Raw genomic sequence first — 15652 nt, 5'->3', positions numbered from 1 at the left:
TTATTTGACAGACAGAAATCCCAAGTAGGCAGAGAGGCAGGCAGAGAGAGGAGGAAGCAGGTTCCCTGCTGAGCAGAGAGCCCAATGCGGGGCTGGATCCCAGGACCCTGGGATCATGACCTGAGCTGAAGGCAGAGGCTTTAACCCACTGAGCCACCCAGGCGCCCCTAACCAACTGGTATTTTAAAAAGAAAAATACCAGGGACGCCTGGGTGGCGCAGTTGGTTGGACGACTGCCTTCGGCTCAGGGCGTGATCCTGGAGTCCCAGATTTGAGTCCCACATCGGGCTCCCAGCTCCATGGGGAGTCTGCTTTGCTCTCTGACCTTCTCCTCGCTCATGCTCTCTCTCACTCTCTCTCTCTCTCTCTCAAATAAATAAATAAAATCTTTAAAAAAAAATAAAATAAAAAGAAAAATACCAGTATCTGTAGTAGGCTATAATTTATGTTAAAAAGAGAGAGAGAGAGAGAGAAGCAAAAGAACTTATCTGTTTATTTTGCATATTTGTTTATATTCATAAAGTATCTCTAGAAGGATATCAAGAAACAATACAATTAGCTGCATTTGGGAAGAGGAACTACAGGAATGGGTTACATCTGAAATAAAATTAAAACAAAGAACTAGGGCACCTGGGTGGCTCAGTGGATTGAGCCACTGCTTTCAGCTGGGGTCATGATCTCAGGGTCCTGGAATTGAGTCCCGCATGGGGCTCTCTGCTCAGCAGGGGGCCTGCTTTGCTTCCCTTCCCCTCTCTCTGCCTGCCTCTCTGCCTACTTGTGATCTCTCTCTGTCAAATAAATAAATAAAATCTTAAAAACAAAACAAAACAAAGAACTATAAGGGAATTATATGAACAACTTCATCCCAACGATTTTGAAACATCAACACAGAGCTACTTTCTTGCAAAAATATAGTTCAGCAAAGATGATACAGGGAAATTCTGTCTTAGGGTGTCTGGCTAGCTCAGCCTGTAGAGCATGGGACTCCTGATCTCAGGGTAATGAGTTCAAGCCCCATGTTGGGCAGAGAGCCTACACAAACAAACAAACCAAAAACCTGTCAATCTAGAACCATTAAAGAAACAGAATGCTTAATCTAAAATCTGCATCCTAGCCCCTCAGAAGTGTGAGACGAAACCAAAGAAAAACACCAGGAACTGGGTAATATTACAGCAAATTCAGCGAACATTGAAAAGAAAAATCCTGGGACGCCTGGGTGGCTCAGTTGGTTGGACAACTGCCTTCGGCTCAGGTCATGAACCCGGAGTCCTAGGATCGAGTCCCCTATCGGGCTCCCAGCTCCATGCAGAGTCTGCTTCTCCCTCTGACCTTGTCCTTGCTCATGCTCTCTCTCAGTCTCTCTCTCAAATAAATAAATACAATCTTTAAAAAAAAAAATTAAAAAAAAAGAAAAGAAAAATCCTCTTAAACATAATCTTCCAGACAAAGAAGAAAACGAAGTCTCCTCAACTCATTGTGACTTGATTAAAAAATTAATCCCAAATCAGACATCCACAGCACAAGAGAGCAAAAGACCAAAATCACTCACGGACATACACGCAAAAATGCTAAATAAAATACTAGCGAATAGTCCAGCAATGCTAAACATTTATCAAGTCCAATTTTTCTTTTTTTCTGGGAAATTACGATGATGGAATAAAAATTTATTAATGTAGTCCGACCTAAGGAAGAAACCTGTATGACAACTGTGACCTACAGAACTTCCTTAACTTGATAGAGGCTATTTAGCCTCACGGTTTTGGTGGCTCAGTTTAGTGTCTGTGTTCCCGGCCGCACGGGGAGCGCCAAGAGGGCAGGGCTTGTGTGTTTTTATCACCACTGTCTAGCTCGTCGCCTAGCACTGTCCTTAGCACAATGTAAATGCGTGCTGCATGAAAGATGGACCTTTAGCTGAGGTAAGGTTTGGGAACGCGAGAGCTCTCTACACTCATCACCCCGCCCCGTCGAACACACCATTCAAGACCCTCCGCCATCCACAGCTCCAGCGAAAACCCCAAAGCATCCGGAGCCCTTTTTTTTTTTTTTTTTTTTTTTTTTTTTGGTGGCTGTGCCGGTGACAATGCGCCTGCGCTAGCCGGAGATGGGAGGGACGCGAGCGGAGCGGCCGGGGCTGTAGACGCCTGCGCGGCGGCGGGATGTAGGCAGGGCCTTGCGGCGCCTGCGCAATCGGTGGCGGCTGTGTGGGGCGGGACAGGGGCGGGCCGAGGGCGGGGGCCGCCAGGGAGGCAGGGCGGGCTGGGCGAACGGCGCCGCGGGGTTGGCTGCTGCCCTAAGGCCGGACTCAACGGATTCGGGCCGCGCCACCGGGCGAGATCGCCGCCCGGCCCATCCCGGAGCCAGCGAGCGAGCGAGCGAGGCGGCGCCGCGCGGTAAGAGCCAGGGCCGGGTCCCCTCAGTGTGCGCTGGCGGGCCGCGCAGCCAGGCCCTGGCGGCCCCGCAGACCCCAGCGGCCCCGCGCCTGCGCGGTCCCCCGCCGGGGCCCCCCCCTAGCCCGTCCGGCGCCTGCGCCGTCCCCCTCCGGGGTTTTTGGGCCGACCCCCGGGTACTCCGGCGGCTCCTGGCTGGTGTATGCGGCCCAGGTGGTTTTGGGCTCCTCGCCTGCTGGTCCCTCCGAGCCAGGTGGCTGAGCGTGTCCCTCGCGCTTTGTTTTCCCCGTGCCCCAAAAGAGGCTGGGACAGGCGCCCCATAGCCCTGGTCCTTTAGTCTCCTTCCCCCGGCGGAGACACCGCTGCCCGGGGCTCCGAGGACTTGGCTCGGGGAGTAGCGCCGCGGGTGGGCGGCGGACCTGTGGGCTCTGCTTCCGCTGGGGTACGCGCCCCCACCCTCTCCCCGCTCAGAGGGAGGTCATCCTTAAGCGAGCGGAAAGTTGTTTTTTTCTTGAGACTTGGTTAATTGCATCAGAGAGAATATGAATAATAGTTTTTTATTGAGGGAATTTTGCATTTTCCTCAACCTGGTAATTGTGTGGCATACGTGGTTATATTTAAGACATCATAGTTCATTGTTGGGCACCTCTCCTGGAGATGACTGGAAAATAAATCAGTTTCCATGTAGTTTCAGCCTATTTACAAGACCAAGTAAGGATTCCAGTGATAATTCAAATGTAGAGAGATTTGATTTGTTGTGCCCTTGATAATTTACCGGCAAGTACGGGAGGGTCCAGGAAAAATTCCCATAAATCCACTGCTCTATATGGATTGCAGGGAAAAGTGTGTTGTAAAAAGAGCATCTCTAGTCACTGATAATATTTTCTAAGATTACAGCAGATTCAGGAAACTAAAAAATGTTGCAGAGCCCAACAGTGTTTCCAGGAGGATGTATCTTGAGATGAAATCAGAGCTTTGTAGACATCAGGAGACATCAGCATAACACATGTAGGTTATGAAATGGTCAAACCAATACTGACAGGTATATCTGTAAGGAGAAGTGGGTTATTGGTTTGGGGAAAGTCGTTTTATGTAAAGAAATAGCTAACTGATCCAGTAATTTTTTTTCTTCTTTAAAAATGACCTTTCCCCCTTTGATTTACTTTACACCAAGCAGTCTTTAAGACTCAGCAACTTTAGGTAGCTGGAGAATGTTTCTTAATAGCCTGTGTATACTCTAGGTATGTAGGGATTTTCTTGACATTCGTTTTCAGTAAGAAAGTGAATATTGCCCATAGAAAAGCTTTAAACTTGAATTTTTAGGGTGTGTATTTACATTGTGTTGTTTTGAGATGGGATTTCTGTAAAGCAGAAGTTCTTTTTATAAACGATTTGACACAGTACATTCTTAATTTTACATGACTCAGCTGATAGTATTGGTTCGGTTCAAAATTATTACCTGGGTTGGGTTTTCATAATATGTAAAACTTGCCGTATAACTATATACATATTAATTTTTTAATTTTTATTTTTTAAAGATTTATTTGTTTGAGAGAGAGCGTACCCATGGGTGTGTGTGTGCCCATGAATGGGGAGGGGCAGGGGGAGCCAGTCTCAAGCAGACCCCTCACTGAGCATGGAGCTGGGCCTCCATCCCAGCACCCTCTGAGATCACGCCCCCAGCCGAAATCAAGGGTGGGATGCCCAACCAACTGAGCCACCCAGGTGCCTCAAACCTTATACGTATTTAAGTCACAAATGCTAACTTGTACTTACCATTATGCAAACTGTCCAGCTCAGTAGAGGACTGGTGATAGGGTATCAGCAGGCTAGAAATGCTTTCTTGGTTTTATGGCTTGGGGCAAATCATTTGCCCTTTCTGGACCTTCCTTTCCCTATCTGTAAATGCGAGGGATGGCGGAGGAGGGAAGAGATGGAACAGAGCTCCAGTTGCCACTTTTTTTTTTTTTTTTTTAAGATTTTATTTGAGAGAGAGGGAGAGAGATCACAAGTAGGCCTAGAGGCAGGCAGAGAGAGAGCAGGGAATCAGGCTGCCTGGTAAGCAGAGAGCCTGATGCAGGGGCAAAGGCAGAGGCTTAACCCATTGAGCGACCCAGCCCACCCCTTTTTTTTAGATTTTATTTATTTATTTGGCAGAGAGAGTGAGAGACCGCGAGAGAGGGAACACAGGCACAGGGAGTGGGAGAGGGAGAAGCAGGCTTCCGGAAGAGCAGGAAGCCCGATGCGGGGCTCAATCCCAGGACCCTGGATCATGACCCGAGGTGAAGGCAGACACTTAACCACTGAGTCACCCAGCTGCCCCTAGTTGCCACTTTTAAAACATTTAATGGGTCCTTGTCTACAGAGTTCTCTTCCCTCCTAGTAGAAATGGGTCTTCTCATCTGTTCCATGACATTGTTTGTGGTCCCTCTGGAAAGACAGTGAGTGAGGCCATGGTAAAACTGGTGAGAACAAATCTTGGAGACTCTTGGTCAAACCCCTGAAAGGGAGGGTTGAATGGGCCTTAGGGTCTAGAGAAAAACAAGGGCAATGAGAGGAGTTTTTCATTAAATTTATTCAATGAAAGGACTGCCCTTTCTAAAAAGTATATATATGTATCATTTTCTTGGTGTTGAAATTAAGCATTTTTTAATGAAATGTTGATAGTAAATGATGGTATATGATGATTGTAAGTGGCAAATACAAGGTTGGTTATCTTATCACAATAAGATATTTTTAGAAATAAAGTCTAAAATCTTTTGTTTCATTATTGTTGTTAGGGAGTTCAAAAAGTTCTTAGGGCTTTTGGTGGTAAGAATATTAAAATGGAGATTATTTTTTAAGAGTAAATATGAGGGGGCGCCTGGGTGGCTCAGTGGGTTAAGCCGCTGCCTTCGCCTCAGGTCATGGTCCCAGGGTCCTGGGATCGAGCCCTGCATCGGGCTCTCTGCTCAGCCGGGAGCCTGCTTCTTTCTCTCTCTCTCTGCCTGCCTCTCTGCCTGCTTGTGATCTCTCTCTGTCAAATAAATAAATAAAATCTTAAAAAAAAAAAAGAGTAAATATGAGTTTACTTTGTGGCCATCTGTCCAAATCCATAGGCAACTGGGAAGATTGGTTAAATTTGCTTGGTACTAAAGATGTTACTATTCTGATTATTCTTTCCTACTGGATATAAAATGTCAGGAAATTTTTTTGTGTGTGCTTCTGCCAACAAAATAAGCCTAGGCAGGGAAATTCCTCCTGGTGGTTGGAATTGTTAGTGGTGAATAGACTAGCTGCTGAGGTAAAGAACCCCCATGGGGTTTCTCTCTGAGCTCAGAAATCTTTTTAGTATTGTGGCCTCAGTCTTTTACTGTGAAACATAACCATTGAGAAATTAGGCTTACAGACTGTATTTCAGATATATTGAGGGGAAGAAGTGGCAATGGTTTGTTCCAAAGGAATGTAGCAGATGATCTTTCTGTCTGTGAAGTCTTTAAAATTCATCCTGGTCTGCTGTTAATAACAAATAAGATTTAGTTATTGTCAGTCTTTTTTTTTATATTCACAAAACTGTAGTATATGAAAATGTATCAAACACATTTTTTTTTAAAGATTTTATTTATTTATTTGACAGATAGAGATCACAAGTAGGCAGAGAGGCAGGCAGAGAGAGGAGGAAGCAGGCTCCCTGCTGAGCAGAGAGCCGGATGTGGGGCTCGATCCCAGGACCCTGGGATCTTGACCTGAGCCGAAGGCAGAGGCTTTAACCCACTGAGCCACCCAGGCACCCTATCAAACACATTTTAAAAGTGTCTAGTTAAAATGAATAATGCAGTGTAATTCTTTGTAATACTAATTTCTGGGCTTAGAGGACTGACTGCTCTCAGCTACCTCTAAGTTCCCTATTTTTTTTTTTTAAAGATTTTATTTATTGGGGTGCCAACAGAGAGAGATCACAAGTAGGCAGAGACACAGGCAGAGAGAGAGAGGAGGAAGCAGGCTCCCCGCTGAGCAGAGAGCCCGATGTGGGACTCGATCCCAGGACCCTGAGATCATGACCTGAGCCGAAGGCAGCGGCTTAACCCACTGAGCCACCCAGGCGCCCAAGAAATTGCAATTTAATATCATTATTTCTTAAACCTTTACTGCCCAAACGCATCAAATTAAAACAAAAACAAAAAACCCAAGGTGGAAGGTATCCAAGGGGAATGAGGGAAGCAATACAGAACAAATGCACATTCCTTCCAGAGCTGGGAACAAAGATAATGCCCAGATGGTTTCTAGGTTATAAAACATGTATGAGACAGTCCCTCCTTCAAGAAGTAAAATTTGAGTTAAACACTAAGATACAACTAAATAGACTCTGCAAATTGGTGCGTACAACTGGAGGGTGTCTCACAGCTGGAGAGGTCAAGTGCACCTAGAGTAAAACTCCCAAGGGCAAAGACTTAAAGTAATCTCTACTTCCTTGGCAGTGCTAACATGCCTAGCACATAACGCACCCAGCAGATGAAACAACCTTTGGTCAAGCCACACACTCTGCTATGCACTGTGACGTCACTGGCTAGTGGAGGGAACAGACAAAACACAGGGCACCAAATCCTCACTAGACAGGAAGCTGGACAGGTAAGCAGGAAATAGATCAAGGGATGCCTTCAAGGCAAGGTAATATCTAAGTTGAGTATAAGGTGATAATGGGATGAAGTGAGAGAAGAACATTCCAGCAGAGGGAGACACGGAGACTGGAGAGAGTTAAGGGACCAATAGAGGTTCAACAAAACTCTGCGAACCATCAAAAAAGGTGGGTGGGGGTATGAGAATGGAGGCCAAAGCCCAGTGATGAAGCATCCTGGATAACAAGATAAGGATTAGTAAATCTGATTATGAAGACAGTGGCAGCTGTTGAAGGACTTAAATTTGGTGGTGGGGATGTGGGATGACTATATTTTGCAAAGACACAGGCAGGAACGAACCGCTGGATTTAACCAGAAAAGAACTACAGTGATGATGTGGGGAAAACACTGTTAACAGATCTGCACTCTTTTCTAGTAGACAAATTTCCTTTTGGGAGTTACCCAATTATTCTTAAAAATAGAGAACTTAGGGGTGCCTGGGTGGCTCAGTGTTAACCCACTGCCTTCGGCTCTGGTGTGGTCTCAGGGTACTGGGATTGAGTCCCGGATCAGGCTCTCTGCTTGGTGGGGAGCCTGCTTCCCCCTTCTCTCTCTGCCTACCTGTGATCAATCTCTGTCAAATAAATAAATAAAATCTTTTAAAAAATAAATAAATAAATAAATAAATTGCAATTTCTTTATTGTGCATATAACATAGGGAACATAAATGATAAAGGGAGGGGCCCCTGGCTGGCTCAGAGGGGAGAGCATTTGACTCTTGATCTGAGGGTTTTGAGTTTGAGCCCCATTTTGGATGTAGAGATTACTTAAGATTTTTTTTTTTTTTTTTAGATTTTATTTATTTATTTGACAGAGATCACAAGTAGGCAGAGCAGCAGGCAGATAAGGAGGGGGAAGCAGGTTCCCTGCTGAGCAGAGAGCCCGATGCGGGGCTTGATCCCAGGACCCTGGGATCATGACCTGAGCAGAAGGCAGAGGCTTTAACCCACTGAGCCACCCAGGTGCCCCAAGATTGTTTTTTAAAGACTTGTTTATTTTCAGGGCAAAAAAAAAAGCATCTGCCTTAAAAAAAAATAAAAAGACTTGTTTATTTGCAAGAGCAAGCTCTTGTATGAACATGTATGCATGTGAGTGAGAGGAGAGGCAGAGGGAGAGAATCCTCAAGCAGACTTCCGGCTGAACGTGGATTCCCCACTCAGGGCTCCGTCCCATGACCCATGAGATGATTACCTGAGCCAAAATCCAAGAGTTGGATGCTTAACTGACTCAGCCACTCCAAAAATAAAATGTTAAGAAAAAAATGATAAAGGGAAAAGATACTTTGTCTATTATAAAAAGGCCCCATATTACACTTCTTTTCAAAAGAACTGAGGTTATACAAAGAAAAATAAAAAAGACCCTGGTTAAGGGTGCCCGGGTGGCTCAGTCAATTAAGTGTCTGCCTTCTGCTCAGGTTATGATCCCAGGGTTCTGGGATCAAGTTCCACATGAGGCTATCTGCTCAGTGGGGAACCTGCTTCCTCCTTCTGTCTGCCACTCCCCCTGCTTGGGTGCAAGGGCACGCACTCTCTCTCTCTCTAATAAAATCCTAAAAAAGAAAAAAAAAAAGACCCTGGTTAAGCTTAGGAAAGAGTCATGCAGAAAACCTAGGAGGACTGTTCAGATCTGTGAAGAAATACTGGTTAAAAATTAAAATTGTCCATTTCTTCCTCTCTCCCTCCTTCTATTCTTGGGAAAAAACCCAGGTCAGCCATTTTCCAGTTGCACCTCTTCTACTGAGAATTCCCAAGGCAGTCTGTTGGGGCTGCTTTTTTTTTTTCCAGAAGAGTCACCATTGGACACTTTCTCCTAAGAGAAGCACCTTTTCTCCTACTTGGGAGACAGCCAGTGTCCTGAGTCCCTCTCCCTCTTTCCCTGGAAATTTCTCCTTGTTGTGGTTTGGTTTTATCCTACCAGGCTCAAGGATTCTTGAGCAGGACCTATTGGATTTCTTCTTGCACACTTTTCTTTTTTAAACTTCAGTGGATTTGAGCCAGTCTTAAATCTTCTCTCTCATGTTCTTTCTTGTTCTCCCTCTCTGGCACTCCTCATTTTCTGCAGACTCCATTGAATCCTTACGGTTACCCAGGTCTGCTGTGTCTCCCCCGTTACCAATTACCTGCTGACCTTTTCAACCTATCTCCCTCCTTTTCAGTCTTCATGCCAACCTCATTGCAGTCTTATTCATCCTTGCCTGGTGTCCCCCACGCAAGGCCTCCAGCTTTTCATTTTTTTAAATCTTCTTTTTTTTTATCTCCTTCTTGCCTTAGGCCTTGGCCCTCACTCCTTTTCTTTTTTTTTTCTTTTTTAAAGATTTTATTTATTTATTTGACGGAGAGCGATCACAAATAGGCAGAGAGGCAGGCAGAGAGAGGGGGAGCAGGCTCCCCTCCGAGCAGAGAACCCGATGCGGAGCTTGATTCCAGGACCCTGAGACCATGACCTGAACCAAAGGCAGAGGCTTGACCTACTGCACCACCGAGGCGCCCCCGCTTTTTTATCATTCTTTATTATTCATGTATTCGTTTGAATACAAGAATACCTGAGTGTCTGTATTCATTTGAATGCATGACTGATGTATTCATGTATTGGATCGTATATTTGTTTGCAAACATGTATGTTTTTTAAAAAATAACAGGATTATTGAGATATATTCAAATACCATATTCAAATACCATAAAGTTCACTCTTTTTGAAGTGTACACTTCAGTGCTTTTAAGTATATCCATAGAGTTTTGCGTTGATCACCACTGTCTAATTCCAGAACATTTTCATCACCTCAGAAAGAACCTTTGTTCTGATTTTTTTTTTAAAGATTTTATTTATTTATTTATTTGACAGAGAGAAATCACAAGTAGATGGAGAGGCAGGGAGAGAGAGAGAGAGAGAGGGAAGCAGGCTCCCCGCTGAGCAGATAGCCCGATGCGGGACTCGATCCCAGGACCCTGAGATAATGACTTGAGCCGAAGGCAGCAGCTTAACCCACTGAGCCACCCAGGCGCCCCCTTTGTTCTGATTAATAGTCATTCCCTATTCTCTATTCCTTCCAGCCCCTGGAAATCCCTAATCTACTTCTGTCTCTGTAGATTTGCCTGTTCTGGGCATTCATAGAAATGGAATCATACAGTTTGTGCCCATTTGTCTGCCTTCTTTCGTTTAGCATGATCTTTTTAAGCATTGTCCATGTTGTAGCATTTATTAGTACTTCATTCCTTTTATGGCCAAATAATAGTTCATGTTGATGGACATTTGGTTTTTTTCCACTTTTGGTGATTATAAATAATGCTGCCCTGGACATTCATGTGTAGGTTTCTTTGTGGTTGAATATTTTCAGTTCTTTTGGGTGTGTACCTCAGAGTGGAGTCACTGGGTCACGTGATTCCTGTGCTAAACTTTGAGGAACCAACAAATTTCCAAAGCTGCATCATTTTACATTCCCATTAGCAGTGTATGAGGGGTTCAGATTCTCCACCTACTCATCAGTGTAAGGTTTTGCGAGTATACTTAAAAAAAAATTTTTTTTTGACACTTCTTGTTTTCTTCACTTAGTATTTCTGGAAATTCCATTAAATCAGCTGGCATCACTCTGACTCATTGTGATTAATAGCTTCATAGTAGTATTCCATAGTAAAAATACACCATTTAGTCATTCAGTTCAGCAGAGTTATTTATTTATTTAGCTTTATTTAGTTTTCTTAAGGAAACTCTGTGCCCACTGTGGGGCTCAAACTCACAACCCCAGGATCAGGAATCATAAGCTCTACTGATGGAGCCAGCCAGGTGCTCCATCAGTTCAGCGGATATTTATTATGTGACTTTTTTTTTGTTTTTAAACGATTTTGTTTATTTCTGTGACAGAGATCACAAGAAGGCAGAGAGACAGGTGGGGCAGGGTGTTGTGGGGGGAAGCAGGCTCCCTGCTGAGCAGAGAGCCTGATGCGGCTCTATCCCAGGACCTTGGGATCACGACCTGAACCGAAGGCAGAGGCTTAACCCACTGAGCCACCCAGACACCCTATATTATGTGGCAAGATCTTAAGTGCCGGGCACTTCCAGGCTCTGGGGCAACAGCATTGAACAAAACAGACAAAATCCTTTGCACTCTTTGGATTTACTTTCTGGTAGGGGAGTGGTGAGAAGTTAGGAAATAAGTAAGTAATGCAGATTGGGTTTTACCAGTGCAGTTTGAGTCTGTGGCAGCTTTCTGAATAGTGTAAAGTACTAAAGGCTAGAGATTACCCTAAATGTTACAAGCTACTGTAAGTCTGTATTCATATTAATCATTTGCAGGTAAAAGTAGAAACATTTTCATAAAGGAAAAAATAGAAAACAACCAACTGCTAAATGTGGATATGGAATTTTTGGGCAGATAAACTGATGAGCCTTAAAAGGTCTTGGTAACAAAGTTTCCTTTTTTTTTGAAGTTGGTTCCACACCTAGCATGGAGCCCAACACAGGGCTTGAACTCAAGAGCCTGAAATGAAAACCTGAGCTGAGATAAAGAGTCAGAGTCCATCCTGCTGAGCCACCTAGGCACCCCAAAGTTTGCATATTTATAAATTGTATCCAAGCCCTCTTGCTCTAATGATCAGTAATAGACACCTTTTTCCAAAGCCAGGTAGAGTATGTATGTGTTACAAGTTTTTGATAGATGTAGCTAAGAGTACTTTTGGGTGACATGGCAAAACTTGCAGGCCCATACAAAAGTCTTATTTTTCTTTCTGAACTTTTATGTATTTATTATATTGCCCTGTGAATTATTGAGGTTGTCACTATAGTAAGGCCTACTCTAAATTATTCATGCTGATGCTTAGGGAAAATAATCTGGATCTTCTAGAGTGGTTAAGCCTAGAGGGAAAAATGATGTCCATCCGTACAAGGACAGATTTATATTGATATGCAGCCAACCCCTCTTGGTTGGTTCTAGAAGTACTGCAGTTAAACATTTCTGTTCTGAGTATTTTTTTTTTTTTTAAGATTTTCTTTATTTATTTGTCAGAGAGAGAGGGAGAGAGAGCGAGCACAGGCAGACAGAGAGGCAGGCAGAGGCAGAGGGAGAAGCAGGCTTCCTGCCGAGCAAGGAGCCCGATGTGGGACTCGATCCCAGGACGCTGGGATCATGACCTGAGCCGAAGGCAGCTGCTTAACCAACTGAGCCACCCAGGCGTCCCTGTTCTGAGTATTTTTATATTGGACTTGGTAATGAAGTTAGAAATGCACCCTTTAGACACATACTTAACCTTCCCGTTCAGTTCAAAGGCTTGCTTGGCTGGACCTAGCTCCATCATAACGGAATGCAAGTCATTTATTAGTAACCAGAATTTCATTGTAATGAATAAAATATTTTGCAAAAAAAGTTTTTTGGCATTCAGTTACTGATGCTCCTTTGTTTTGTTTTTAAAGATTTTTTATTTATTTGACAGAGAGAGAGACAGAGATCACAAGTAAGCAGAGAGGCAGGCAGAAAGAGAGGGGGGAGCAGGCTCCCCGTTGCAGAGAGCCCCAGTCCCAGGACCCTGAGATCATGACCTGATCAGAAGGCAGAGGCTTAACCCACTGAGTCACCCAGGTGCCCTACATTCCTTGTTTTTTAAAAAAAGTGCAACCTGTAAGTTTATGTTAAAGTTGTATTTCTGAAGGCTTAGTGTAGAATATTAATGTTAGTCAGGAAGCTGTTGAGCTGTATTGGGATTCTCTCTCTCTTTTTTTTAAAGATTTATTTGACAGAGAGACACAGTGAGAGAGGAAACACAAGCAGGGGGAGTGGGAGAGGGAGAAGTAGCCTTTTTGCCAAACAGGGAGCCCAATGTGGAGCTCCATCCCAGGACCCTGGGATCATGACCCGAGCTGAAGGCAGAGCAGACGCTTAACGACTGAGCCACCCAGGTGCCCCTGTACTGGGATTCTTAATCACTTCCTCTCCTGTCTTTTGCTGTGATTCCCTCAGCCATCATACACGTTGGGTTGGGTTCCAAAATTTTATTTATAAAACAAATACATGAGTTTTATGAAGTCTATATTAATAGTACTGTGGAATCTAATGAGCATCTATATCCACAGAGCTGAAAAAGCATATATTTCATGTGTACCTTTCATTAAATGTGGTCCTCTCACAACACATCTTGAGGTAGTTTTTTAAATAAGATTTTATTTATTTATTTGACAGAGAGACACGAGAGAGGGAATACTCGCAGGGAGAGTGTGGGAGGGAGAAGCATGCTTCCCACTGAGCTGGGACCCTAACATGGAGCTTACTCCCAGGACCCTGGGATCACAACCTGAGCCAAAGGTGGGATGTCCAATGACTGAGCCAGCCAAGCGCCCCATATCTTGATGTAGTTAGCACAACTATTATTTTCTTTAATTTTGTAAATGAGGAAATGAGGTTAAGAATACAGAGTTAACCAGTGGCCAAGATTGGATTTGAGCCATAGTTTCTGACTAAAAGTTTTTTTTTTTTTTAAGATTTTATTTTTTTATTTGACAGAGATCACAAGTAGGCAGAGAGGCAGGCAGAGAGAGAGAGAAGGAAGCAGGCTCCCCGCTGAGCAGAGAGCCCGATGCGGGACTCGATCCCAGGACTAAAAGTTTTATGTTTTTTTTTTTTTTTTAGATTTTATTTATTTATTTGACAGAGAGAGATTACAAGTAGACAGAGAGGCAGGCAGAGAGAGAGAGAGAGAGAGGAGGAAGCAGGCTCCCTGCTGAGCAGAGAGCCCGATGCGGGACTCGATCCCAGGACCCTGAGATCATGACCTGAGCCGAAGGCAGCAGCTTAATCCACTGAGCCACCCAGGCGCCCAGTTTTATGTTCTTTTTACTATGATATGCTGCCTTTCAACTAGAATGCATTTGTCATAAGGCTGAAGGAACTACAGTGCTATTTAGCCTGGAGAATGGAAGACTTAGGTGGGCATTGTTTCTCTTGTAATTGAAATAGTTGAAGGAATTTATTTTGTGTTGCTTTGGCAGATATTCTGATAAATGGCAGTTCCAATTTCACAGATACTTAGCTGCATAAACTGCCCAAATATTGAAGGAGCTGCCCCTTTCGAGTTACTACCTGGTAACAAAGGCTGCAGGATGTCAAGGGATGATGCCTGACCTATTTTACCGAAGTCTTCTCTCCACTTGCTCCCCTTCTTTGCATCCTCCCTCTGCATCCTTTATTGCCTGAGCACTTAGCTGGGCCTCCTCTCTTCTCTTTCTTGCATCTTTTTTCTTAACCACTCAGAGGCAAATTTTAAGTGTGAGATGGTCTTGTGTTTGATTGGTTCATTTTATCACATTTGGAGTATATCCTTGTGATAAGATTTAATGATAATTCTGTTCTTTTTGGTTCATTTTATCACATTTGGAATGTATCCTCTTTTATTTTATTTTTTAAGATTTTATTTATTTATTTGACAGAGATCACAAGTAGCAGAGAGGCAGGCAGAGAGGGAGAGGAAGGGAAGCAGGCTTCCCACTGAGCAGAGAGCCTGATGTGGGGCTTGATCCCAGGACCCTGAGATCATGACCTGAGCCAGAGGCAGAGGCTTTAACCCACTGAGCCACCCAGGCGCCCAATTTTATTTTATTTCTTTTAAAGATTCTGTTTTGGGGTGGCTCCGTTGGTTAAGAGTACCACTTGTGATTTTGGCTGAAGTCACTCTCAGGGTCATGAAATCATGCCCTCCATCAGTCTCTGTGTTCAGCTCCTTTCCCTGTCCCTCTCTTCCCAACTCGGGTATGCACACACTCTCTCAAAAAAAAAAATTCTATTTTTAAGTAATCTTTACACCCAGCATGGGGCTTGAAGCCACAACCCTAAGACCAAGGGTCACATGCTCTACTGACAAAGCCAGGTAGGCACCCCTCCTTCTGTATTATTTTCAATAAAATGACAGTAAAGTATGAATTTGGAATTTATTTCCTGATCCTATTCTTAGAGGAATTTTTTTTTTTTTAACTGGAAATGAAAATTGAAGATGGTATACTAGGCTGGTAGGCTAAGGAGAGGTTTATTATGTAAGTATGAGATTCTCTAATGAAAGGCTAATTCAGTATTTACTTTCTCACTGAAGGTTAATATCGTTGGAGATAAGCGCCCAAGGTTCTTACCTTATTTTATTCCCAGTTGCATGTGATTGTGCAAAATTTTGCATAGAAAAAGCTTCATAGGTGCTGCGTTTGCCTGGCCAAAGGAGTTACCAAAGGAGTTATTGCAAATGCGCAGAGACATAGCAAGCAGTGGTAGGTTCTGTGTTGACATGAGTGACTTCTGAGAAAGGATTATTAGGATTCTCAGTCACTGCACACCTCTGAAGGTGGTTTCAGAGATTAGTGAGGTCAGGAAGAAAAAGACCTGTCATCTCTCAGAAAGCTGATGAATTTTTTTTTTAAAGATTTTATTTATTTATTTGACCGACAGAGATCACAAGTAGGCAGAGAGGCAGGCTGAAAGAGAGAGAGGAAGAAGCAGGCTCCCTGCCGAGCAGAGAGCCCGATGTGGGACTCGATCCCAGGATCCTGGGATCATGACCTGAGCTGAAGGCAGAGGCTTAACCCACTGAGCCACCCAGGTGCCCCGAAAGCTGATGAATTTTTGCATAGCAGTTACTGTTTTGT

At 43.9% G+C, this 15652-nt stretch overlaps 1 protein-coding gene across 2 annotated transcripts in view; it reads left to right on the top strand.

Annotated features, from left to right (window-relative positions):
- The first annotated feature begins 1896 nt into the window (after positions 1 to 1896).
- Positions 1897 to 15652, top strand: part of SPECC1L (sperm antigen with calponin homology and coiled-coil domains 1 like) — a 142581-nt gene continuing 128825 nt past the window's right edge. The window contains exon 1 of one of the 2 annotated variants that reach the window (XM_044243829.1): positions 1897 to 1916. The gene's annotated coding sequence lies outside the window, so the exon portion shown is untranslated. Of the gene's footprint in view, positions 1917 to 2293; positions 2391 to 15652 lie in introns of those variants that run through there. The other variant, XM_044243830.1, reaches the window with a different exon arrangement.

This window comes from Neovison vison, chromosome 3 (genome assembly GCF_020171115.1).
Source record: "Neovison vison isolate M4711 chromosome 3, ASM_NN_V1, whole genome shotgun sequence".
NCBI lineage: Eukaryota > Metazoa > Chordata > Mammalia > Carnivora > Mustelidae > Neogale > Neogale vison.
Note: the sequence above shows the minus strand (reverse complement) of the source record. Positions and strands in the feature narration are given on the sequence as shown.